The following is a 27,683-nucleotide window of genomic DNA, read 5'->3' as shown; positions in this document are numbered from 1 at the left end:
AGGCTGTTAGAAGACATAAAAGCCCCTCAGAATATAGATGAAAAAATCGTAAACAAAATATTCTCAAACCAAATACATCAGTACATAAACAACATCATATGCTTCATGTTAGTCTGCTTGAGGTGCCATCACAAAATACCACAGACTGGGTGGCTTAAACAACAGAAACTTATTTTCTCACAATTTTGGAGGCTGGAAAGTCCAAGATCAAGGTTCCATCAGGGTTCAGTTTCTGGTGAAAGCTCTCCTGGAGAGACACTTTGTCCTCCTATGGCCTTTCTTCTGATTGCCCAGAGAGAAAGAACATGAGCTCACTGGTGTCTTTTCCTATACAGGCACTAATTCTATGGGAACAGGGCCCCTCCCATATGATTTCAGTTAACCTAAATTATTTCCTGAAAGCCCCATCTCCACATACAGCCACACTGGGGGTAAGGATTTTAACATGTGAATTTTGAGAATACACAAACATATACCATAACCAGGTGGGATTTATTCAAGGTATGCGATATAATTCACACCATTACCAAAAATAAAAGAAAAAATATAGGATCTTTTCAATAAAGCAGGAAAATAGCATCTGGTATAATTTAATATCCATTAGTTGATAAAATTTAACAGATCTTGGAAAACTAGTACTAGAAGGGAATTTGGCAGATTATGCCCAAAAGTCACAGAATGCATCATACTTAACGAAGTTGTGAAAGCTTTCCTTTCAATGTCAGGAATGTGACAATAATGTCTGCTATCAACCACCTCTATGAGAGTGGTAGTGGAGGCTCTAGCTCGGGCAGTAAGGCAAGAAAAAATAATTAAAGGTATAAGAATTAGAAAGTATGTTGGTTGTTAAGCTACTGTCTTTGAGTTTGAAATCCATTCTGTGATGCTGTTTCTGGGACGCTGCAAACCCTCATGTCTTTTAGCACATGACTCCCTGCAGGCTCTGCATATAGGAGGCCCTAATAGAACTCAAGAATGCTGGGTCATATGGCAGTTCTATGTGTGTGTGTGTGTGTGTGTGTGTGTGTGTGTGTGTTTCTGAGTCACGTTGTCACCTCGAATAGTTTCTACATATAGAAAACTGTAATTTTTGTAATTAAGGGACACCTGGGTAACTCAGTTGATGAGTGTTCGACTTCGGTTCAGGTCATGATCTCATAGTTTGTGGGTTCAAGCTTCACATTGGGCTCTACTCTGACAGCTCAGAACCTGGAGCCTGCTCCAGTTTCTGTGTCTCCCTCTCTCTCTGCCCCCCACCTGCTTGCACTCTGTCTCTCTCTCTCTCTCAAAAATAAATAAACATTAAAAAAAATTAAAAAATAAAGGAAACCTTTGGAGAGGCCTAGGTGCCTTAGTCAGTTAGGCATCTGTGACTCTTGATTTCAGCTCAGGTCATGATCTTATAGTTGTGAGTTTGAGCCTTGCATCGGGCTTCACACTAACAGTGTGGAGCCTGTTTGGGATTCTCTCTCTCTGCCCCTTCCCTGCTTGCATGCATGGACTCTCCCTGTCTCTCTGTCAAAATAAATAAACTTCAAAAGATAAATAAAAATAAAACTTTGCATTCTTATTTTCAGTATTATTAGAGATAAAGAGATTTAGAGGTAAATTTAAAAAAATGGATATTGTCTTGGGGCGCCAGGGTGGCTCATTTGGTTAAGTGTCCAACTCCAGCTCACTCAGGTCATGATCTTGCAGTTTGTGAGTTCAGGCCCTGTGTTGGGCTCTGTGCTGACAACTCAGAGCCTGGAGCCAGCTTCAGATTCTGTCTCCCTCTCTCTCTGCCCATCTCCCGCATGATCTCTGTCTCTGTCTTCTCAAAAATAAGTAAACAGTAAAAAAAATTTTTTTTTAAAGAATCCTCTCTTCTTTTAAAATAACATACATATCAGCTGCAACTTCTTGAAACTTACTTTGCTGCAAGGAGTAATTCACACTTGTTGAGACTCATCTGTTTAATCTGTTAATGTCACTGAGAGAGCAGTGGGCAGATGTGTTACTCCAGGCTTATACTACTGTCTGTGACCTCATACCTGTGCTTTAGATCCAGAAGAGTTTCCTGTCTGGGTATGAACTGTTTCTCTGAACTTGGCTTGATTCCCAGTCCCCAGCTTCTGCCTGTGAAGTTAATAATATTCTGTTTCTGACCGTATCTTCTCTTTGGTGAGAACTTTGAATACAGACTTCTTCCTATAACTCCAGCTTGAACACAGAATTGTGATGCTACTCCTATATGTTTCTTGATCACACTTCCGCCTAGGCACCCTGAATTATTTGGCACTATGAACGGCATTTAGCATAGTATTTTCCATTTCTTTCTTGGATAATGAGAGAGAGGTTGAGTTATGAACCAAGGTGATAAGGCTACTTTAGTTTATTTAACTAATTGATTCTGTTTAAGGTACTATCATATCATGTTAAAAGAGATGGTGACCAGAGTGGTGGTAGGAGGTGTTTATATTTAGTTCTTAGTACAATGATCATGTAGGAAAAGAGATAATGGTAGTTTTCTTCACATTATGTCAAATTAATGACTTCAAATGAAACAGAATAGATTTTTTGGCTTATACACAGCCCCACTGATATAATAATGGTTTCCTACTCCCACCCAGAACATCAGCATGACCTAACAATGGAAAGACTATTTAAATTTTACTTTTAGAAAACTCTATGGTCATCCTAATAGTCTTATGTTAATTCAGAACTTTTTTGAGTTTACAGAATTCAAGGCAATATTAATAGGTAACAACTATGCTTTGACAGTTTCTTGAAGATATTATTTTTTAATTATTATTTTTTAACGTTTATTTATTTTTGAAAGAGAGAGAGACAGAGTATAAGCAGGAGAAGGGCAGAGAGAGAAGGAGAGACAGAATCCAAAACAGGCTCCAGGGTATGAGCTGTCAGCACAAAGCCTGACACAGGGTTCGAGATCATGACCTGAGCCAAAGTCAGATGCTTAACTGGCTAAGTCATCCAGATACCCCTTTATTTTTATTTTTTTTTAAGTAAGCTCCATGCCCAGCATGGGGCTTGATCTCATGACTCTGAGGTCAAGAGTTACATGCTCCATCAACTGAGCCAGCTAGGTGCCCCTGAAAATACTCTTATTTTATAATAATTTAATACAAGGTTTTTAAACAGTTTCCTATTCTTTCCAGTTTAAAACAAAAAAGTAAAAAATGTGATCCATTTTGGCAAGCGCATCCAGAGACAAACAACAAAAGGCTCTATGAAATCTGAATAATACTTTTTGTTCAAACAGCTTATTTAAGGAATTTATTCTTGAGTGTTTTGCTTTTCTACCTTGAACATCCAAAAATTGATATTGGTTTGTTTTTGGTGAGAAAGAAACTAAAGGGCTAATCAGCATTGGTAGTTTTGCTCACCCTTTGCTTTTTTTTTTTTTTTTTTACATTTATTTATCATTGAGAGAAAGCGAGAAACAGAGCATGATCATGGGAGGGGCAGAGAGAGGGGGAGACACAGAATCCGAAGCAGGCTTCAACACGGGGCTCAAACTCACAAACAGCGAGAACATGACCTCAGCCAAAGTTGGACGCTCAACCAACTGAGCCACTCTGGTGCCCCCACCCTTTGCTCTTTGAGTTCAATTCAGTAATAAAAACATGGTATAAGCAATTTAATCTGTTTCATCATGTATCTAGTAATTTTTAATTATATACTGAGCTGGTGGATGCTAAGTTGTAGAAACTCTGAGTAATGTTGAGCTTTATTCTAGCAGCCAGTTATATTACTGACAATCATCCTCATCTCCTTGAGTCTTGAGTATAGGTTTGTTTAGTATGAATCTATTTAGATTTTGTCCTAGGACATTATTTTCTAGGAACTTGGTCTTTCAGAAAGCATGGCCCTTCTGGGGGTTCAACAGAGAGTGCAAGGTGTTCACTAAGCTCTTGTAATTTGTAGGGTGTCAGTTAAGGATCTAAGGTATGTGGCCATCCAACTGTCCCTGCATCATTTGTAGAGAAGACTATCCTTTCCCTTCTTTGAGTGCCATGGGACCTTTGTCAAAAATCAATTGACCATAATTGGAATAGTTTATTTCTACAATCAAAATTCTGTTCCATTTTTTTCTATGCCTATCCGTATGCCAGAACCATGCTCTCTTAATTATTCTAGATTTATATAAATTTTTGAAATCAGGTGGTGTAAGTCCTTTATTCTTCTTTTCAAGGTTGTATCAGCTATTTTAGGTTCTTTGTGATTTTAGGATCAGCTTATTAATTTCATAAATAAGCCTGCTAGAATATTGATAGGGATTACATTGAGTTCATCATCAATTTAGGAAGCCTTGCCATCTTAATAATATTGAATCCATGATGTATGAATATGCAATATCTTCCCACTTATTTAAACCTTTTAAAGTTTCTCTCTGCTATGTTTTGTATTTTTCAGTGTACAAAATCTTGCACATCTTTCATTCAGCTTATTCCTAAACATTTTGTTCTTTCTGGTGATATCATGAATAGAATGGTTTTCATATTTTCATTTTCATATTGTTTCTTGATAGAGGAATGCAGTTGATTTTTGTCCATGAATCCTGTGATTTTGCTGAACTCATTTATTAGTTTTAATAATTTTTTGTGAATTTATTCAGATTTATATATATATATGAGCCTGTTGTCTGCAGCTAAAACAATTTTGCTTTTTCTTTCCACTTTGGAGGCATTTTTTTTCTTTTTCTTGCCAGGTTGCACTGGCTAGAATATTTAGTATGATGTTGAAGAGTTAAAAGCAAAGATCTTTGCCTTATTCCCAGTATTAAAGGTAAAACTTTCAGAATTTTACCATTAAGTATAATGTTTACTGTATGTTAATCAGATTAAGGAAGTTACCTTTTATTACAAGTTTTCTGAGAGTTTTATCATGGATGGATACTGAATATTGTTAAAATAAATTTTTTACATATACATTAAGATAATTATGTAGTTTTTGCCCTTTATTCTAGTAAAATAATATATTAATTAATTTTTGTGTGTTAACTATCCCTGTACACTGGAATAAATCGTATTTTGTCATGGTGTAAGAAACTTTATTTCCAGTATAATTAATGCAGTGTTATATTAGTTTCAGGTATACAGTACAGTGATTCAACAATTCTATACATTGGTGTTCATAATGGTAAGTGTAGTTTTAATCCCCTTCACCTATTCCATTCATTCCCCACACACCAGCCCTCTGGTAACCAGCAGTGTGTCCTCTACATTTAAGGGTCCAGGTTTAAAATTCTTTTTTCATGTTTATCTTTGAAAGAGAGTGCATTTGTGAGCAGTGGAGGGGCAGAGCGAGGGACAGAGGATCCGAAGCGGACTCTGTGCTGACAGCAGACACCCCAGTGCAGGACTTGAACTCACAAACTGTGAGATCACGACCTGAGCCAATATCAGACACTTAACAGATTAAGCCACCCAGGTGCCCCTAAGAGTCCAGTTTTTTTAAGTTATCTCTTTTCCCCCCTTTGTTCATTTTGTTTTTCTTAAATTCCATATATAGATGAAATCATATGGTATCTTACTCTAACTGACTTATTTCACTTAACAGTATACCCCTAGGAGTACCTGGGTGGCTCAGTTGGTTAAGCATACAACTCCTGATTTTGGCTCAGGTCATTATCTCACAGTTCATGAGTTCAAGCCCTGCATCATTCTCTGTGCTGACAGCATGGACCCTCCTTGAGATTCTTTGTCTCCCTTCTCACCTTCCCGCTCGCACTCTCTGTCAAAAATAAATAAACATTAAAGAAATTATACTCCCTAGACCCATCTATGTGTTGCAAATGGCAAGATTGTATTCTTTTTTATGGCTGAATAATATTCCTTTGTATATATACATGCCACATCTTCTTTCTTTGTTCATCTATGGATGGATACTTGGTTGCTTCTGTAATTTAGCTATTGTAAGTAATGCTTCTATAAATGTATAGGTGCATGTATCTTTCTGAGTTAGTATCTTTGTATTCTTTGGGAAAATACCCAGTAGTAGAATTACTGGATTATATAGTAATTCTCTTTTTAATTTTTCAGGGAACCTACATACTGTTTTCTATACTGGCTGCACCAGTTTACATTCTCACAAACAGTGGAAGAGGGTTCCATTTTCCTCTACATCTTCACTATTTGTTGTTTCTTGTCTTCTTGACTCTAGCCATTGTCACTTTCTCATTGTAGTTTTGATTTGCATTTCCCTGATGATGAGGTGATGTTGAGCATTTTTTCACGTGTCTATAGGCCATCTGGATGTTTTCTTTGGAAAAATGTCTTTTCATGTCTTCTCATTTTTTAATTGGATTATTTGTCTTTTTGGTGTTGAGTTATGTAAGTTCTTTATATATTTTGGACACTAACTCCTTATTGGGTATATCACTTGAAAATATCTTCTCCTTTTCACTAGGTTGTCTTTTTGTTTTGTTGATTATTACCTTTGCTATGCAGAAGCATTTTATTTTGATGTAGTCCCAATAATTTATTTTTGCTTTTGTTTCCCTTTCCACAGGAGTCATATCTAAAAAAGTGATGCTATGGCCAATGTCAGAGTAATTACTACCTATGCTCTCTTCTGGTATTTTTATGATTTCAGGTCTCACATTTAGGTCTCTAATCAATTTTGAATTTATTTTTGTGTATGGTGTAAGAAAGTGGTCTAATCTTACTCTTTTGCATGTAACTGACCAGTTTTCCTAACAATATTTGTTGAAAAGACTGTCTTTTCCTATTGCATACTCTTGCCTCGTCTGTTGTAGATTAATTGGCAGTATAATTGTGGGATTATTTCTGGGATCTCTACTCTGTTCTACTGATCTATGTATCTGTTTTTATGCAATTACATGCTGTTTTGATTACTACAACTTTGTAGTATACCTTGGAATATGGGATTGCGATGCCTCCAGTTTTGTTCTTTTTTTTTAGATTGTTGTAACTATTTGGGAGTCTTCTGTGGTCCATACAAATTTTGGGATTATTTGTTATAGTTCTGTGAGAAATGCTATTGATAGGGATTGCATTGGATCTGTAGATTTCTTGGGTTAGCATGGATATTTTAATATTTGTTTTTCTAAGCAGGTTCATGGAATATCTTTCCATTTCTTTGTCTTGTCCTCAATTTCTTTTATCAGTGTTTTATAGTTTTCAGAGTACGGGTCTTTCACCTACTTGGTTATATTTATAACTAGGTATTTTATTATTTTTGGTGCAACTGTAAATGGGATTTTATTAATTTCTCTTTTTGCTACTTCATTATTAGTGTATAGAAATATAACAGATTTCTGTATATTGATTTTGTAACCTGTGACCTTACTAAATTCATTTATCAGTTGTAGTAGTTTTTTGGTCGAGTCTATAGGGTTTTCTATATATACTATCATGTCATCTGCAAATAGTGAAAGTTTTACTTCTTCCTTACCCATTTGGATGTCTTTTATTTCTTTTTCTTGTCTGACTGCTATGGCTAGGACTTTCAGTTCTATTTTGAATAAATGTGATGAGAGTGGACATCCTTGCCTTATTCCTGATCCTAGGGGAAGTGCTTTCAGTTTTTTGCCATTGAGTATGACATTAGCTGTGGGTGTTTCCTATGTGACCTTTATCATGTTGAAGTATGTTACCTCTAAACCTACTTTGTTCAGGGTTTTTATCATGAATGGATGTTATGCTTTGTCAAATGCTTTTTTTGCATCTATGGATATGATCTATTGGTTTTTATCCTTTCTCTTATTAATGTGATATATCATATTGATTGATTTGTGAATATTGAACCATGCTAGCAACCCAGAAATAAATCCCACTTGATCATGGTGAATTTTTTTTTTATGTATTGTTGGATTCAGTTTGCTAATATTTTGTTGAAAATTTTTGCATCTACGTTCATCAGAGATATTGGCCTATATTTCTTCATTTGTAGTGTCTTTATCTGGTATCAAGGTAATGTTGGAGTCATAGAATGAATTTGGAAGCTTTCCTTTCTCTTCTACTTTTTGTAATAGTTTGAGAAGAATAGGTATTGACCCCTCTTTAAATGTTTCATAGAATTCACCTGTGAAGCCATCTGGTCCTGGACTTTTGTTTGTTGAGAACTTTTTAAGTTAATTTCATTGCTGATAGTCTGTCTGCTCAAATTTTCTAATTCTCCCTGATTCAGTTTTGGGAGGTTACATGTTTCTAGGAATTAATCCATTTCCTTTAGGTTGTCCAGTTTGTTGGCATATAATTTTTTATAATATTCTTTTATAATCTTTTGTATTTCTGTGGTTTTGATTATTATTTTTCCTGATTCATATTTATTTTGTTTATTTGAGTCCTCTCCCCCTCTGTCTCTCTCTTTCTCTCTGAACCTAGCTAAAGGTTTATCTTTTTTTTTTTTATCTTTTCAAAGAACTAGCCCCTGGTTTCATTGATCTCATATATTATTTTTTAGCTTCTGTTTTGTTAATTTCTATTCTGATCTTTATTATTTCCTTTCTTCTCCTAGTTTGGAGTTTAGTTTTTCTTTTTTTCGTTTTCTAGCTCCTTTAGGTGTAAGGTTAGGTTGGCTATTTGAGATTTTTCTTGCTTTTTGAGGTAAATCTATATTGCTGTAAACTTCCCTCTTAGAACAGCTTTTGCTACATCCCAAAGATTTTGGACCATTGTGTTTTCATTCTCATTTGGCTACATGTATTTTTTGATTTCCTCATTGATTTGTTGGTTGACCCATTCATTGTTTTGTAGCATGTTATTTAATCTTTTTGTATTTCTTCCATATTTTCTCTTATGATTGATTTCTAGTTTCATAGAGTTGTGGTTGGAAAAGATGCATGGTATGACTTCAGTCTTTTTTAATTTGTTGAGACTTGTTTTGTGGTCTAATATGTGATCCATTCTGTAGAATGTTCTATGGGCACTTGAAAAGAATGTATATTCCCCTGTTTTAAGATAGAATGTTTGAATATATCTGTGAGATCCATGCAGTCCAAGGTGTCATTCAAAGCCATTGTTTCCTTGCTGATTTTCTATTTGGATGGTCTGTCATGTAGGTGGATTATTTAAGATCCCTACTTTTTTGTATTACTCTCTATTATCTCCTTTATGTTTGTTAATAGCTACTTTATGTATTTGGGTACTCTTGGTTGGGTACATAAATATTTACAATTGTTATATCTTCTTGTTGGAATGTTTCTTTTAGGATTATGCAATATCCTTCCTTGTCTCTTGTTACAGTCTTTGTTTTAAATTCTATTTTGTCCAATGAAAGTATTGCTGCCCTGGCTTTGTTTACACTTCCATTTGCACAAAAAAAATGCTTTTACATCCCCTTACTTTCAATCTGTGTGTATTTTTGGATCTGAAATGAGTCTCTTGATTTGCAACTATGTGGATGGAACTGGAGGGTATTATGCTAAGTGAAATTAGTCAGGGAAAGACAAATATCATATGATCACTCGTGAGGAGTTTAGGATACAAAACAGATGAACATAAAGGAAGGGAGGCAAAAATAATATAAAAACAGGGAGGGGGACAAAACATAAAAGACTCCTAAATATAAAAAAAAGAGAGGTTGCTGAAGAGGTTGTGGGAAGGGGGATGGTCCAAATGGGTAAGGGGATTAAGGAATCTACTTCTGATATCATTGTTGCACCATATCTCACTAATTTGAATGTAGGTTAAACAATAAATAAATTAAAAAATGAAATGAGTCACTTGTAGGCAGCATATAGATAGGTCTTGCTTTTTTATCCATTCTGTCACCCTATGTCTTTTCATTGGAGCATTTAGTTCATTTGCATTCAAAGTAATTATTGACAGGTATGTACTTATTGCCATTTTATTACTTGATTTACAGTTGATTTTGTAGTTCTTCTCTGTTCCTTTCTTCTCTTGATCTCTTCTCTTGATTTGCTGGCTTTCTTTAGGATATACTTGGATTCTGTGCTCTTTACTTTCTGCATATCTCCTTCCAGTTTTGATTTGTGGTTACCATTAAGTTTATATATAATGCCTTATGCATATAGCAGTCTATATTAAGTTGATGGTCACTTAAGTTTGAACCCACTGTAAAGCATTAAATTCTTACTCCTCTTCCCCCATGTTTAGGTGTACGATGTCATACTTTGTAGTCTTTTATTTTATGAATCCCTTGATTTTTTAGATATATTTGACTTTACTGCTTTTGTGCTTCTTACTTTTCTTACTCCTGCTTGTGGGTCTTTCCTTTCCATTCAAAGAATTCTCTTTATCATTTCTTATAATGCTGGTTTAGTGGTGATGAGTTCCTTCAACTTTCATTTGTCTGGGAAACTTTTTTTTAAGAGATAGAGAGAGCATTCAAATGGAGGTGAGGGGTGGGGGCAGGGGGCGAAAGGGAGACTCTTAAGCAGGCTCCACATTCAGCATTGAGCCAAATGCAAGGATCGTTCCCACAACACTGGGATCATGACTTGAGCCAAAGTCAAGAGTCAAATGCTCAACTGACTGAGTGACCCATGCGCCTCTGTCTGGGAAACTCTTTGTCAGTTCTTCTATTTGGAAATATAGACTCACTGGATAGAGTATTCTTGGTTGCAGGGTTCTTTTCTTTCAGCACTGTGAATATATCATGCCACTCCCTTCTGCCCCACAAAGTTTCTGCTGAAAAATCAGCTAGCCTTATGGGGTTTCCTCTGTATGCAAAGCTTTTCTTTTCTCTTTCTGCTTTCAAAAATACAAAGAACTTATCAAACTAAACACCCCAAAAATAAATAATCCAGTTAAGAAATAAGTAGAGGACATAAATAGATATGTCTTCAAAGAAGACATACAAATGACTAACAGACACATGGAAAAAATGCTTGATATCACTCATCATCAGGGAAATACAATTCAAAATGAGATACTACCTCACATCTGTCAGAATGGCTAAAATTAACAATGCAGGAAACAACAGATGTTGGCAAGGATGTGGAGAAAGGAGAACCCTCTTACACTGCTGGTGGGAATGCAAACTGAGGCAGCCACTCTGGAAAACAGTATGGAGGTACCTCAGAAAGTTAAAAATAGAAATACCCTATGACCCAGCAATTGCACTTCTAGGTATTTATCCAAAGGATACAAAAATACTGATTTGGAGGGGCACGTGCACCCCATTGTTTATAGCAGCATTATCAACAATAGCCAAACTATGGAAAGAGCCCAAAGGTCCATCGACTGATGAATGGATAAAGAAGATATGGTGTGCATACACACACACACACACACACACACACTGGAATATTGCTCAGTCATCAAAAAGAATGAAATCTTGTCATTTGCAACAATGTGGATGGAACTAGAGCATATTATGTTAAGCAAAATAAGTCAGTTAGAGAAAGACAAATACCATATGATTTCACTCATTTGTGGAATTTAAGAAACAAAACAGATGAACATAAGGGAAGGGAAGGAAAAAGAAGATAAAAACAGAGGGGAAGACAAACCATAAGAGACTCTTAAGTATAGAGTACAAACTGAAAGTTGCTGGAGGGGACGTGGGGGGGATGGGCTAAATGGGTGATGGGCATTAAGAAGGGCACTTGTGACGAGCACTGGGTGTTATATGTAAGTGATGAAACACTAAATTCTCCTGAAACCAATAAGTATAAACAATAAATAAATAAATAAAATGAATTAAAAAATAAAATAAAAATTTCTCTTTATCACTACTTATTGCCATTTTCATTACTATGTGTCTTGGTATGGATCTCCTTGGGTTGATTTTGTTGATCTCTGTGCCTTTTGTATCTGGATTTCTGTTTCCTTCCCCAGATTTCAGAATTTTTCTGCTATTATTTCTTCAAATAAATTTTCTTCCCCTTTTTCTCTCTTCTCCTTCTGGGATCCTTTGAATGAGAGTGTTATTACACTTGATGGTGTTGCTGAGTTCCCTTAATCTGTTCTCATTTTTCATTATTCTTTTTTCTTTCTCCTGTCCAGTTGATTGCTTTCCCGTACTCTTTCCCTCCAGGTCACTGATCCATTCTTCTCACTTTTCTAGTTTTATTTATCTAATTCACTCTAGTGTATTTTTTAATACTTTATTTATTATGTTTATTATTATTATTATTTATTTTTATTTAGAGAAAGAGAGTGCAAGCAGGGGAGAGAGCAGAGAGAAAGAATCTCAAGCAGGCTTCTTGCCCAGCAGGGAGCCTGATGCGGGGATCAATTCTATGACCTCAGGATCATGACCCAAGCTGAAATCAATGGTTGGACACTCCACTGGCTGAGCTACTCAGGCACCCCTTAAAGGTTTTATTTTTAAGTAATCTTTACAGCCAACATGTGGCTCAAACTCACAATCCTGAGATCAAGAGTCACATGCACTATTGACTAAGCTGGCCAGGTACCCCCCTCCAGTGTATTTTTTATTTCAGTTATTGAGTTATTTACCTCTGAGTTTTTAAAAATGTTTTCTGTATCTTTGTTGAGGGTCTTACTGGGGTTCTCAACTCTTTTCTCATGTTCAGTGGGTATTTTCATGACTACTACTTTAAATTCTCTATCAGGCATATTACTTACATCCATTACATTTAGCTCTCTTGCTGTTCTTTCATTTGGGGTTTATTCTTCTGTCTCCTCATTTTGTTTAACTCTCTGTGTCTGTTTCTCTGTTAAAGAAGTTAGCTATGTCTTCTGCTTTTGAAAGTAGTGGCTTTATGAAGAAGGGGTCCTGTAGTGCCCTGCAGTACAATGTCCCTTGTTCATCAGGACATGGCACTTCAGGGGTGTCTCCTATGTGTGTTATGTGTGCCGTATTTTGTGGCTAAGCAGCATTTGCCATCAGTCCAGTTGTCTGCAATGGCTTTCTTTGCCTGTTAAGGACACAGTTTGGTCCCTGTGTCCAGAGTTGTCACACTGAATTGCAGGGTGCTCTCCCTGTGTTGTCTCCTGAGATGCTTTAGTTGGCGCGGTGGGACCTACAATCAGACCAGCTGCCTGCCTCCAGCTGGGGCTGAAGTTAGACTGATGTGTGTGGTTATCTTCCCCTCTCTCCAGGGCAGGAGTCACTTTGGAGAGGTGTTGGCCTTTGTACGGGCTACCTGCATGGTGCCACTTTGGATGGACTCTTGCTGAGACATGTTGGAGGGGGTAAGTCCACAGAGTATGGGGCTGGGTGTGTGATGTTAGCAAGGTGTGCTATGGTCTGCTGTTAGGGAGGATCTGGAGCTGCTTTGGATGGACTCCTGCAGAGCAGATTGGAAATGGTGTGGGCGTTGTTAGCAAGCTGGTTGGAGAGCATTCATGTTGTTTCCCACAGGTGTCTGTTTCCAGGTTGGGGGGGAGGGGAGGGAAGTAGTGCCCACCAGCTCTTTTCTTTTTGGTGAAGTCCCCTAAAGTTCCCTGCCTTCTCAGCACATATTTTGAGATCAGCAAATAAATCTTCCCGTATACTCCATGTGTCTTTCAAGCTGTTGCTTCTATGTGGTATCTCAGTGGGGTTGTTGGTTATACTGTCTCTTTGAGGGCAGAGACTCAGTTTTCTTTCACCCTCTGACTGTCCCAGAGCTCAGCAACTGATTTTAAAATTCCAGGTGTTAAGCCCCACTGATTGTAAGAACTCCCAAAGTTAAGCTTTTCTGGTTTTCAAAGCCAAATGTTATGGGGATTTGCCTGGAGCATCTGGTGAGTGTGCTCCTCTCCCTTCTCTGTTCCTGCCATTCCTGCCGTGTCCCTCTCTCCTGGGCAGAGTCTCTGGGGTCAGTTTGGTTCTCAACCATGTCTCCACTTTTCCTACCTTTTCTGGTGTGGCCACTTTTTCTACATTTAGCTGTGGATAGTCTGTTCTGCCAGTCTTTGGATCATTTGTGTGTGTGGGGGGGGGGGGTATTTACACTGATGTGGGTGCTATCTAGGTATATCCATTGGATGAAATAAGTTTAGGGTCTTCCTACTCTGCCGTCTTCCCTGGAAGTCCAGTATAAAATCTTTTTTATATTACTGGATTTTGTTTGGTAGTATTTTGCTGAGGATTTTTGTGTCCATATTCATAAAGGATATTGGTCTGTAGTTTTCTTGTGATGTCTTTGTTTCCCTTTGATATTGATTTAATACTGGCCTTATACAATGAATGTAGAAGTATTCCCTCCTCCATTTTCTGGAAGAGTTTGCAGAGGATTGGTATTATGTTTTCTTAAATATTTGAAAGAATTCACAAGTGAAGCTAGATGGGCCTGAGATTTTATTTATGGGAAGATTTTAAAATACAAATTCCATTTCTTGTTATAGGATGTAGTAGGCAGATGATGGCACCCCTCAAAGATATCAATGTCCTAATCCCCTGCACCTATGACTACATTACTTTACAAGGCAAGAGATTTTTCAAATGTAATTAAGGTGAGGAACTTGAGATGGAGAGAATATTCTGTATTTTCCAGCTGAGCCCAGTATAGTCACAAGTGTTCTTAAAAGTGAAAGAGGGAGAAAAAGAGTCAGAATAATTTGATGTGCAAAGCACTTGACCTGCCATTACTGACTCTGAAGATGAAGAATGGTGCCCATGAGATGAGAAATGCAGGTGTTCTTTAGAAGTTGGAAAAATCAAACAGATTGCCTCCTAGAGCCTCCAGACAGGAATACAGTTCTGCTGACACCTTGATTTTAGTCTACTGAATTGGACAGCAGAGAGTTGAACTTCTAACCTACAGAACTGTAAAATAATAAATTCCTGTTGTTTTAAGCTACTAAATTTGACATATTATTTTAGAAGCAATAGAAAATGAATACTTAGACTATTTGTATTTTCTATTTCTTCCTGAGTAGTTTTGGTAAATGTATTTTAAGAAATTTGTCCATTTCATCAAATTTCTCTAATTTGTTGGTATAAAGTTGTTCACAGTATTCCCCAACAATCCTTTTAGTTTCTGTAAGATCAGTAGAGTTGACCTCTATTTCATTCCTGATTTTGGTAATTTGGTATCTCTAAAGGTTTCTCAATTTTGTTAAATTTTTCAAAGAACCAAAGTATGATTTCATTGATTTTTTTCTACTCTGTTTTCTATTTCATTGGTTTCCATTTTGGTGTTTATTCTTTCTTTTTCTCTGCTTTCTTTAGGTGTAGTTTTCTCTTCTCTGTTTTCTTGAATGTAAGCCTAGATTGTTCATTTGACATCTTTTATATTTTCTAATATTGGTATTTAAATCTGTAAATAGTTGCCTCTAAAGACTGATTTAGACATGTTCCATAATTTTTTTTAAGTTTATTTTAATTATTTTGAGAGAAAGAGAGAAAGAGAGCACGTGTACAAGAGGGGCAGAGAGAGAGAGAGGGAGGGAGAGAGAGAGACTCCCAAGCAGGCTCTGCAGTGTCGCACGGAGCCCAATGCAGGGCTCCAACTCGTGAACCTGAGCTGAAATGCTGAAATCAAGAGTCAGATGCTTAATCGACTGAGCCACTCAGGCCTCCCCCAGTCCCATAAATTTTGAAATGCTTTCTTATTATAATTCAAGTTCACTTTTTTTCAATTTCCTTGATTTCTTCTTTGATCCATGGGTTATGTAGAAGTGTATTGTTTAATTTCCAAATTTTTGTGGACTTTTCAAGTTTCCTTCTGTTGTTGATTTCTAAATTAATATCATTATGGTTGAAGAATATACTTTGCATGATTTCTAACTTTTTAAATTCACGGGTACTTGTTTTATGGCCTAACATTCTGTTTATCTGGAAGAATGATGCATGTGCACTTGTAAAAATTGTATATTGTGCTAATTTTGTATGGAGTTTTCTATATCAGTGAGGTCAACTTGGATGATAGCATTGACTCTTCTATATCCTTGCTGATTATTTTGTCTAGTTGTACTATCATTTTTGAGAGTGAGTTATTGAAATATCCAATGTTATTGTTGAATTGTCTGTTCCTTCCTTCAATTCTGTCAGATTTTGCTTTATGTTTTATGGGCTCTGTTGTTAGGTATATGTATGTTTACAATTGTTTTATCTTCCTAACAAATTGGCCCTTTTATCATTATAAAATGTCCCTCTTTGTGTATAGTAACTTTTAAAAAATTTTTCTTAATGTTTATTTATTTTTGAGAGAGAGACAGAGCACTAGCAGGGAGGGGCAGAGAGAAGGAGACAGAATCTGAAGCAGGCTCCAAGCTGTCAGCACAAAACCTGATACAAGGCTTGAAACCATGAACTGTGAGATCATGACCTGAGCCAAAGTTGGATGCTTAACCGACTGAGTCTCCCAACTGCCCCTGTGTCTAGTAATTTTTATCCCAAAGTCCATTTTATCTAGTATTAGTATAGTCATTTTCACTCTCTTTTGGTTACCAGTTGTATATCTTTTTCATTTTTTTTACTTTCAATGTATTTGTGTCTTTGAATTTAAGGTTTGTCTCTTGTAGACAGTATTGAGTTGGATCTTGTTTTTTATCCAGTCTGACAATCTCTGAAATTTGATTGCAGTGTTTAATCCATTCACATTTCATATTATTATCAATTTGGTTGGAATTATATCTGCCAACTTGCTATTTGTTTTCTATATACTTATGTATTTTTTCATTCCTCTGTTCTTCCTTTACTGCCTTTGTTTATATAAAATGGGTCTTTTCTAGTATACCACTTTAATTCCTTTGGTGACTTTTTGCTTTTTATAAAAAATCATATTTTAAGTGGTAGATTTAGAGATTACAATATGCATCTTAATTTATCACAGCCAATTTTAGATTAGTGCTCACTTAGTTCCAGTAAAGTATAGTAGCTTTGCTCTGATATTTGTGCTATTATTGTCATAGATATTATACCTCTATATTGTAAATCCAGGGTACAGTGTTATAATTATTGCTTATACAATGGTATGGTTTTTAATGAAGTTAAAAGAAGAAAGGAAAAACATATTTATAGTCTTTTTTTTAATTGAAAATTTACCTTTCTGGTACTTCATTTCTTCCTGTAGATTTGAGTTACCATCTTTGTATGTTATAAATTCAACAACACAGTTTTATAATAACTGTTTCATGCATTTGTTTTTAAATCATTTGAGATGAAGAAAGAGAGACAGAGATTTATACTGTTTTTTTTAAAATTATTACCTAAATAATAACTTTAGTGATGTTCTTTATTAGTTTGTATGGATTCAAGATACAATCTGGTATTATTTCCTTTCAGCCTGAAGAAACTCCTTTAATATTTTTTAAACAAATTTATTGACAAATGATTCACATGACATAAAATTCACCCATTCTTGAATGTAATTCATTGGTTTTCATATATTCAGAAATAGGTGGAGTCAACATAGTCAACTTTATAACATTTTTTGTCACCTCAAAAAGAAACCCTGTACCCATTATGAGAGCTATCATCTCTCATGTCTTTTCCTTTCCCACCCAAGCCCTAAACAATCACTTATCTACTTTCTGCCTCTATAATAGATTTCCCTATACTGGACTTCAACGTGAATGTAATAATATCATAGCAGTCTTTTGTGGCTGGCTTTTTTTTTTTTAACTTAGCATAATGTTTCCCGATTCATTCGTATTGTAGCATGTATCAGTACTTCATCCTTTTTATGCATGAATAGTATTCCACTTTATGAGTATACATTTTGTTTCTCTATTCAGCCATTGATGCACATTTGGCTATTATAAATAATGCTGCAGTACACATTAATGTACACATTTCTGTGCACATATGTTTTGATTTCCTTTGGGTATATATATATTTAAGAGTGGAATCGCTATGTCATAGCGATTAGTGGTAACTCTATGTTTAGTTGTTTGATGAGCTGCCAGACTGTTTTTCAAAGTGGCTGAATCATTTTACATTCTCATCAACCGTGTATGAGGGTTCTTATTTCTCCATGTTCTTACCAATACTGATTTCAGTTTGCTCATGATCATCCTGATGAAAATTTAAATGATGGATATAGATGTATTTGAACAAATTACCTCACACAGATAGAGAAATTTCATTTTAATATTCATGATAAACTTAAAAAGCTGTGATGTTATTCTTATTGCAATAAATATACATCCTAGTACATAGCAAAATGATAACATTTTAATAATTGCTATAATTTATGGAGTATCAACTATGTGTTAGACTCTTTGTTAAGTTCTTTATATTAGTTGTCTCTCTATGAAACTAAAAAGTTATGTATTTATTATCTCTTTCCTAAATAGAGACACTGAGGCTCAGAGAATGGTGAATATGGAGTCAGAGATCTTTCTGTTTGCTATGTTGAAAATAGATATATCCAAGGTAGTTGCGAGGCTTTCTTCATTGTAGTTACTTAAGGACTCAGGGAAACATCGTGAACATTGCTAATACTATGCCAGAAGAAAAAAGGGAACTTAAGACTATCTTGCTCAACAATTAAATGCTCTGGTTCAGAAATAACACCCATCATCTCTGCTCTGCTCACAAGTTACTAATGAGTACTGGTCACTTTCCCCACCCATTCACAAGTAGCGTAGGAATTGCAATCCTACTACATGCCTAGGAGGCAGACGTATTTAGTGAGGTGAATGTTTAATGACGTAAAATTGACTATCAACTTCAAGTAATGGCTGGCGCCATCCAAGTTCTTATATGGTTTCAACAGTTCCAGACATCAATCCAGAGAAGAAGCACTTAGAGAAATAAGAAAAACCACCACTGTGCAAGGAACTTTCTAACACACTTCCTTCACTTAGCTAGAATTGTATCATGTGTCCATTTTTAACCAATTACTGGCAAGAAGAATGAGATTTTTATGGTTGGCTCAGCCCAGTTGCAATCTGCCTCCTAGAGCCAGGGATTGGGCTACTTTTCCCTGGAGTTCATGGCTGCCTAAAGTTTGTGTAAGTGTTGAAAAAGATTTTTGGGGAGACACTTTTTAGTAAATTAATGTAGTAAATTTTTCCACAAAAGAAAGATACTTCAATACTATCAACAACTCAAGTATTGAAACCATAAGAGGAAGTGGAGAAATGGATATAGGCAAGAAACCAACTTGATTGGCTACAAAGGGCAAACCAGAAGGGCTAGAAGCATCAATAAGAAACATTATTTAATGCACTGAGGGTTAGTATCAATAACTTCTTAGATCCTATCCCAAAACAACAGGCATGTCTATTCATTTCTAGCTTTCATTTATTATTAAAAAATTTCCATTTGCCACAAAGGCCTATTTACAACTTTACCTGATGACTTATACTACCTCTAAATTAGCTAACATTTACATGGATTACATAAATTAATCCTTATAGTATTCATAGGAGTTGGGTGATAATCACCTCTCCCACTTTACAGATTAAAAGCCTGAGGTTCAGATCTGGTATATAATTTGATTAAAGTCACACAACAAAGTCACACAACCAGATGGTAAACCAAAGCTATTTGGTTCCAAAGTTTGTGTTTTTAAGCCATCATTCTTATGTTTCCACTACTGTTAATTTTTTATTCATTTAATTAAGGAGAGTTTATTGCATTCCTACTTGATAAACACATCTGGCCCTGTCCTAGGCTTTGGGGATTTGGCAATAAGCAAAACAAATCCATGACCTCATGGGCTTACATTCTAGTAGGGGAGATAGATAAATAAGTAAATTATATAGGTTATTAGAAGATGATAAATGACACAGATCAGGTGACATTTAAGTAAAATCTTGGAATAGATGAGGGAGCATGTCCTAAAGCAGTCAGGAGAAAGAATGGTCAAGCTGACAGAGCAGCTATTGTAAAGGTTCTGAAGCGGGTGACTTCCTGCCTGCCTGGTGAGTTTGAGAGACCAGTAATGAGACCAGTGTGGCCACAGCAGAGTAACCCTGAATGTGAACTGTAAGTGATAAAGAGAGGGAGATAGATTGCAGGAGTTTTAGCTTTTGTTCGGTAGAAGATAAAAAGGCAGGGAGACTTCTTTAAAATATTTTTAAAATGTTTATTTTTGAGACGCAGAGAGAGACAGAGCATGAACAGGTGAGGGGCAGAGACAGAGGGAGACACAGAATCTGAAGTAGGCTCCAGGCTGCAAGCTGTCAGCACAGAGCCTGACGTGGGGCTAGAACTAACAAACTGCAAGATCATGACCTGAGCCCAAGTTGGATGCTCAACCAATTGAGCCACCCAGGCACCCCATAGGGCAGGGAGACTCTTGAGTGGAGGGTTACATCTGGCTTAGTTTAAAAAGGATTATTCTGTGTTTGTTTGTTTGGATAGTTGACACACAATATTACATTAGTTTCATTACATTAGTTGTTACATTAGTTTCAGGTATACAACAGTGGTTTGACAAGTTTATACATTATGTTGTGTTCACAAGTATAGCTACTGTCTGTCCCGTTACATTACTATTACAGTGTCACTGTATTCCTTATGCTGTGTTTCTTATTCCCATAATTGATTCATTCCATAACTGAAGGCCTATATCTCCCTCTCCCTTTCACTCATTTTGTCCAACTCCGCACCCCCTCACCCCACTCCTCTGGCAAACATTGGTTTGTTCTCTGGATTTATAGTTCTGATTCGTTTTGTTTACTCTTTTTTTTTTTTTTTTAGATTCTGAGTCAATAGGTATTTCCTTTCTCAGCCTGACTTATGTCACTTAGCATAATATCCTCTGAGTCCATCCATGTTGTCTCAGATGGCCATAATCTCATCCATTTTTATGACTGTGTATATATACATCATACTTTCCTTATCTATTTGTCTATAGAGGAGCACTTATGTTATTGTCTTGTCTTGGCTATTGTAAATAATGCTTCAGTAAACAGGGGTCCATATATCTTTGTGAGTTAGGGTTTGTGTTTTCCTGGGGTAGATACCCAGTAGTGGAGTTATTGGATCATATGGTATTTCTAGTTTATTTTTATTTATTAAAAAAAATTTTTTTTAAGTAAACTCTCCCCCAACATGGGGCTCAAACTCATGACCCTGAGATCAAGAGTTGCACACTCTACCAACTGAGCCAGCTAGCTGCCCCATGGTATTTCTCTCCATCTTTAATTTTTTGAGGAATGTTCATACTGTTTTCCACAGTGGCTATACCAATTTACATTCCAACCAACAGTACACAAGGGTTCCTTTTTTTCCACATCCTTGTCAACACTTACTGTTTCTTGTGTTTTTGATTTTAGACATTTTAACAGGTATGCGGTTATATCTCATTGTGGTTTTGATTTGTATTTCTCTGATGAGTGATGTTGAGCATATTTTCATGTGTCTGTTGGCTATCTGTATATCTGTTCAGGCCCTCTGCCCACTTTTTAATTGGAGTGTTTGTTTTTGGTGTTGAGCTGTATACATTCTTTATATATTTTGGATATTAACGCTTTTTTGGATATATCATTTGCAAATATCTTCTGTTCAGTAAGTTGTCTTTCGTTTGTTAATGGTTTCTTTCATTGTACAATTTTTTTTATTTTGATATATTCCCGAATAGTTTACTTTTGGTTTTGTTTCCCTAGCCTTAGGAGACATATCTAGAAAAATGTTGCTATAGTTGATGTCAGAGAAATTACTGCCTCTTCTAGGATTTCTATGGTTTCAGGTCTCACATTTAATTCTTCAATCCATTTTGAGTTTATTTTTGTGTATGGTGTTAGTAGGCCAGTTTCATTCTTTTGCATGTAGCTATCCAGTTTTTCCAGCACCATTTTTTGAAAAAACTGTCTTTTACTCATTGTATACTCTTGCCTCCTTTGTCATCGATTCATTGACCATATAAATGTGGGTTTGTTTCTGGATTTCCATTGTGTTCCATTGATCTATGTGTCTATTTTTGTGCCAGTACCATACTGTTTTGATTACTACTGCTTTGCAGTATACCTTGAAATCTGGAATTGTTATACCCTCAGCTTTGTTCTTTTTCCCCAAAATTTCTTTGGCTACTCAGGATCTTTTGTAGTCCATACAAATTTTAGGATTATTTGTTCTAGTTCTGTAGAAAATGCCATTGGTAGTTTGATAGGGATTGCATTGAATCTGTAGATTGCTTTGGGTAATATGAACATTTTATCAATATTCTTCCAATCCATGGGTATGGAACATCTTTCCATTTGTGTCATTTTCAGTTTCTTTTATCGGTGTTTTCCTTCATTCCTTGGTTAAGTTTATTCCTAGGTATTTATTATTTTTGGTGCTATTGTAAATGGTGTTGTTTTTAAAATTTCTCCTTTTGGCAATCTTGCTGTTAGTGTACAGAAATCCTCCTGATTTCTGATTTTGTATCCTACCTCTTTAGTGAATTTGTTTATTGCTTCTAGTAGTTTTTTGATGGAGTCTAGGATTTTCTATGTATTGTACCATGTCATCTGCAAACTGGTATTTACTTAGGATGTTATATATGAATCCCATGGTAATCACAAACCTAAAATCTATGATGGATACACAAAAGAGAAAGAGAAAGAAAGCCAAAACAAAACAGTATAGATACTTATCGATCACAAAAAAAGAGAGCAAGAGCATAAATGAACAAAGAAGAACTAAAACAACCAGAAAATACAATTTAAAACTGGCAATAAGTATACATCTGTCAATAATTACTTTAAATGCAAATGGCCTACAGGTGCCTGGGTGGCTAAGTTGATTGAGCCTCTGACTCTTGATTTCAGAGCAGGTCATGATCTCAAGGTTTGTCAGTTCAAGCTCTGCATCGGCCTCTGCACTGACAGCATGGAGTTGGCTTGGGATTCTCTCTTCCTCTCTCTCTGCCCCTTCCCCGTTTGTTCATATGCTCTCTCTCTCTCAAAATAAACTAACTTAAAAAAAATGCAAATGGCATAAATACTCCAATCCAAAGAGATGGGGGCAGGGGGGTGGTGGACAGAAGGGGATGGAATGTGTAAAAAATAAAAAACCAAGACCTAGCTATGTGCTGCCTACAAGAGACTCACCTGAGACCTACAGATGCATACAGACCAAAAGTGAAGGGACAGAAAAACATTCATGCAAATGAATTGAAAAAAAAAAACCAAGGTAGCAATGCTTGTATTAGACAAAATAGACTTTAAAACAAAGACTGTAACAAGAGACAAAGAAGGGCATTATAATGATAAAGGGACCAATCCAGTACGATGCCATAACAATTATAAACATCTACGTATCTGACACTGGAGCACCTAAATACCTAAAGCAAATATTAATGGACATAAAGTGAAAACTGATGGTAATACAATAACAGTAGAGTACTTTAATGCTCCACTTATATCAATGGATAGATTATCCAGACAGAAAACCAATAAGGAAACAATGTCTTTGAATGACACATTGGACCTGATGAACATAACAGGTATATACAGAACAGTACATCTAAAAACAACAGAATACGCATTCTTATCAAGTGTACATCTCCAGAATAGATCACATATTAGGCCATAAGACAAGCCTCAGCAAATGTAAGAAGACTGAAATCATACCTTATAACTTTTCTGACCATAACAGTATGAAATTAGAAATAAATCACATGAAAAAAAAATGAAGAAAACACAAACACCTGGATACTAAACATGATACTAAACAACCAGTGGGTCAATGATGCAATCAAAGAAGAAATCAGAAAATACATGGAGAAAAATAAAAATGGAAACACAGTGTTCCAAAATCTCTACGACACGGAGAAAGCAGTTCTGAGAAGGAAGTACATAGCAATACAAACATACCAAAGAAACAAGAAAAAAATCCCAAAAGAACAATCTAACCTCACTTCTGAAGGAACTAGAAAAAGAAGAACAAACAAAACCCAAGGTGAGTAGAAGAAAGGAAATAATAAAAATCAGAGCAGAAATCAATACCATAGAGACTAAAAAAAAAACAAAAAAAACACACACAAAAAAAAACAGAAAAAATCAATGAGACTAGGAGCTGATTCTTTGAAAAGATTAACAAAACTATAAACAAAACTACAAACTTGGACTCCTCAAGAAAAAAAAAGAAAGCACCCAAAGTAACAATGAACACCACAGAAATGCAAAGGATTATAAAAGAATATATGAAAAAATATATATTTGTCCAACAAACTGGACAACCTGTAAGAAAAAGATAAATTCCTAGAAACATATCGTCTTCCAAAACTGAACCAGGAAGAAATAGAAAATCTGAACAGGCTGATTACAGGTAATAAAATTGAACTGGTAATCAAAAAAGCAAAACAAGTCCAGGACCAGATGGCATCACAGATGCATTCTATCAAATATTTATTTACTTTAAAAATTTTATTTATTTTGAGAGAGAGAGAGAGAGCACAAGCCTGGGGAGGGACAGATAAAGAGAATCCCAAGTAGGCCCCATGCTATTAGGATGGAGCCGATGTGGGGCTTGAATGCACAAACTTTTAAGATCATGATCTGAGCTGAAACTAAGAGTCAGGAGCTCAACCAAATGAGCTACCCAGGCACCCCTACCATTTAAAGAAGAGTTAATACCTATTCCTCTCAAGCTTTTTCAAAAAATAGAAGAGGAAAGAAAGCTTCCAAATACATTCTACCGGGTCAGCATTACTCTGATACCAAAAATCAGACAAAGACAGCACAGGTAAAGAAAACTACAGGCCAATATTCCTGATGAACATAAATGCAAAAATCCTCAAAAAAATATTAGCAGACCACGTAACATACATTAAAAAGATCATTCATTATGATCCAGTGGGATGTATTCCCAGGATGCAAGGTTATATCAATATTCACAAATCAATCTATTCCATACACCACATCAATAAAACAAAGGATGAAAAGCGTATGATTATCTCAACAGATGCAGAAAAAAACATCTGACAAGATTTAACAGCCATTCATGATAAAAACTCTCAACAAAATGGGGATAGAGGGAAAATAACTCAATATAATAAAGGCCATATATGAAAAACCCACAACTAATATCATGCTCAGTGGTGAAAAAGTGACAGCTTTTCCCCTAAGATCAAACAAGTCAAGGATATCCACTGTCACCACTTTTATTTAATATAGTACTGTAAGTCCTAACCACTCATATTTGTAGCAATCAGACAAGAAAAAAACACCTGTGCTGTTAAAGAAGTTAAACTGTCACAATTTTCAGACAACAGGATCATTCTGTTAAATACACAGCTGACAATTTATAACCTGGATATTGGGTATAAGAAAAAGAGAAGTATCAAGGATTACTTCAAGATTTTTGGCCTGAGCTCAAGAATGGAGTCAACATTAATAGAGATGAGAACTGCTTTAGAGGTAGCTAATTCGGAAGATTAGGAGTTCAGTTTGGGGCAGTTAAACTGGAGACCTCATGAGGTTTGCAAGTGGAGATTATTTTAAAAATTTAAAGAAGGCATTTGGGCACAGCATTTGATTTTTTAAGCTTTAACTTTACAATTTGCTGTCTCTTCCAATGAATATTTCCAATCTTGGAAAAATCATTAAGAAAGAATAGTTCTAAGGAAAATTCTTATTTATTTGTTAGTAACATTGAATTTAATCCACTTTCTCCTAATTAATAAGGGAGTAATATAGTTTTAGTACTTATTAAAGGAAGCATCATAGCATAGTAATTTAGTGTATAGATTCCAGAGTCAGTTTGCCTGGATTTAAATCCTTGCTGTGCTTATTGACTGCATGACTTTGGTACATTACCTCACCTCTCTGTGTATGAATTCTATTATCTACATAACAATGAAAATGATGTCTACCTAAAAGGAATTAAATTAGTTTATATTTGTAGTTTTTAGGACAATGCCTAAATACATAGTGCTAAATATATGATACAAATTGTCTTCCAGATAATTTGCTAAAAGTTTGTTTTGTTTAACTTGTCTTGAGTATACTCATAAAGCCTTTAACCAAACAATACCATTTTCTTTAAAAGGTTATGTGTTTCACATAATGCCATGTATCTGGAAATATGTGCTGATGAGAAATGCAATGCTTCTGGAAAGGAATCTAAGACTACGTTCTTTAAAAACTATTTTCTCTTGGTCTGCTTATTCTAGATACCACATCTTAACTGAAATTATTAATCTGTTCTATCTGTAATAGGTATGGATTCTTAAAATTTGAATCTTATAAAAGGAATTTTTAAAAATAATTGACAGTGGCTCAATGCATTCTGTGGACTTATGATTCAATCTCTGACTATAATTGCTTACGTTGTTACTTTGAGGAACAGTGGTTATCAAACTGCTTTCCAAAGAGGCTTTACACTCTTTCCATATGTTCTGCAAATAGTCTGTGAAAATTGCTTATTTTGGGAAATGGCTTCTTACTGTTTGTTGCTGCACTTCTATTTCCCCTGTGTGTTCTGCTTAGCTTCTTCAGTATTCAGTATTCTTTTAAGTTCTTTTGACAGCATAAGTAATTTCCACATTGATTCCAAACTGAAAATAGGTACCACATTGCATAGAAATACCCTCAGTCTATGTGGGTTGGGTAGGCCTGACTTTACTTCTCATCTTCAGGAATTAGGACTGTGATCCCGGTCTGGCCAATTAAGAGGTTTTATTTTTGGGACTTTTGCTGGAAACATTGGGAAAGAAGGTTCTCATTATCAGGATTCCTAGCTTTAGAGATTCTGGTAGTCATCTTTACTGTAACATAAAGAAAGCTTTTCGGAAAATTTGTGCAGAGAGCAGTGGTAAGAGACAAATAGATTTCTAATTACATTTTTAACCCCTTCATCCATTTCTTAAGCTAGATATTTCAGTTATGTGATCCAATGACCCTTCCTCTCATTTTAAAGTCATGCTTTACTGTTCTATCTATATTCATCTTTAAAAAAAAATTTTTTTTGCGGGGGGGGGGACACCTGGATGGCTCAGCTGGTCGAGCATCCAACTCTTGATTTCAGCTCAGGTCATGATCCTAGGGTTGTAGGATCAAGCCCCGCACCAGCTTAAAATTCTCTCTCACCCTCTCTCTCCTCTGCCTCTCTCCCCTGATCACATGCGCTCTCGCTCTCTCTCTCTCAAAAAAAAAAAAAATTAATCTCTACGCCCAATATAAGGCTTGAATTCATGCCTCCGAGATCAAGAGTTGTACTCAACTGACTGAGTCAGCCAGGCACCAACCTACAGTATATTCTTCTATGAAAAGTTTCTAAGTACTTCTCTATATATGGTAGCCAAAGTTTTACTATTTAAACATTTTAATGTTTATATATTTCATGATACTATTGTGTACCACATATACACACACTTATAAAATAAGGAAATGAATTAACATTTAATTGTATGGGACCTATATAGGTTTTATTATTACATGTGGCCTGATTTTTGTGATAATCTGACAATTATAATTGGCAGTTTTAAAATTGACATCTATGGGCACCTGGGTGGCTCAGTCGGTTAAGCATCCAGCTTTGGCTCAGGTCATGACCTCACGGTTTGTGGGTTCAGAGCCCTGCGTCAGGCTCTGTGCTGACAGCTAGCTCAGAGCCTGGAGCCTGTCTTCGGATTCTGTATCTCCTTCTCTCTGACCCTCCCCTGCTCGTGCTGTCTTTCCTGACTCTTAAAAAAATAAAATAAAATAAAATAAAATAAAATAAAAGTAAAATAAAATAAAACAAAATAAAAATAAAATTGACATCTAGTCAAAAAAGCAGTTAAGCACCTGGGTAGCTCAGTCGGTTGAATGTCCTACTCTTGATTTTGGCTGTCATGATCCTAGGATTGTGGGTTCAAACCCTGCATCAGGCTCTGAGCTCACAGCATGGAGACTGGGATTCTCTCTTTCTCTCTCTCTCAATCTTTCTCTCTGCCCCTTCCATGCTTGTGTGCATATTCTCATGCT

At 35.9% G+C, this 27,683-nt stretch overlaps 1 protein-coding gene across 2 annotated transcripts in view; it reads left to right on the top strand.

Annotated features, from left to right (window-relative positions):
• Positions 1-13,078: 13,078 nt before the first annotated feature.
• The window catches only part of PPHLN1 (periphilin 1), a 181,371-nt gene continuing 166,766 nt past the window's right edge, over positions 13,079-27,683 (top strand). The window contains exon 1 of one of the 2 annotated variants that reach the window (XM_039249340.1): positions 13,079-13,097. The gene's annotated coding sequence lies outside the window, so the exon portion shown is untranslated. The remainder of the gene's footprint in view (positions 13,098-27,683) is intronic. The other variant, XM_039249336.1, reaches the window with a different exon arrangement.

This window comes from Hyaena hyaena, unplaced genomic scaffold (assembly GCF_003009895.1).
Source record: "Hyaena hyaena isolate Hyena2069 unplaced genomic scaffold, ASM300989v1 scaffold_334, whole genome shotgun sequence".
In the NCBI taxonomy this organism is placed as follows: domain Eukaryota; kingdom Metazoa; phylum Chordata; class Mammalia; order Carnivora; family Hyaenidae; genus Hyaena; species Hyaena hyaena.
This window is presented reverse-complemented; position numbering and strand designations above follow the sequence as displayed.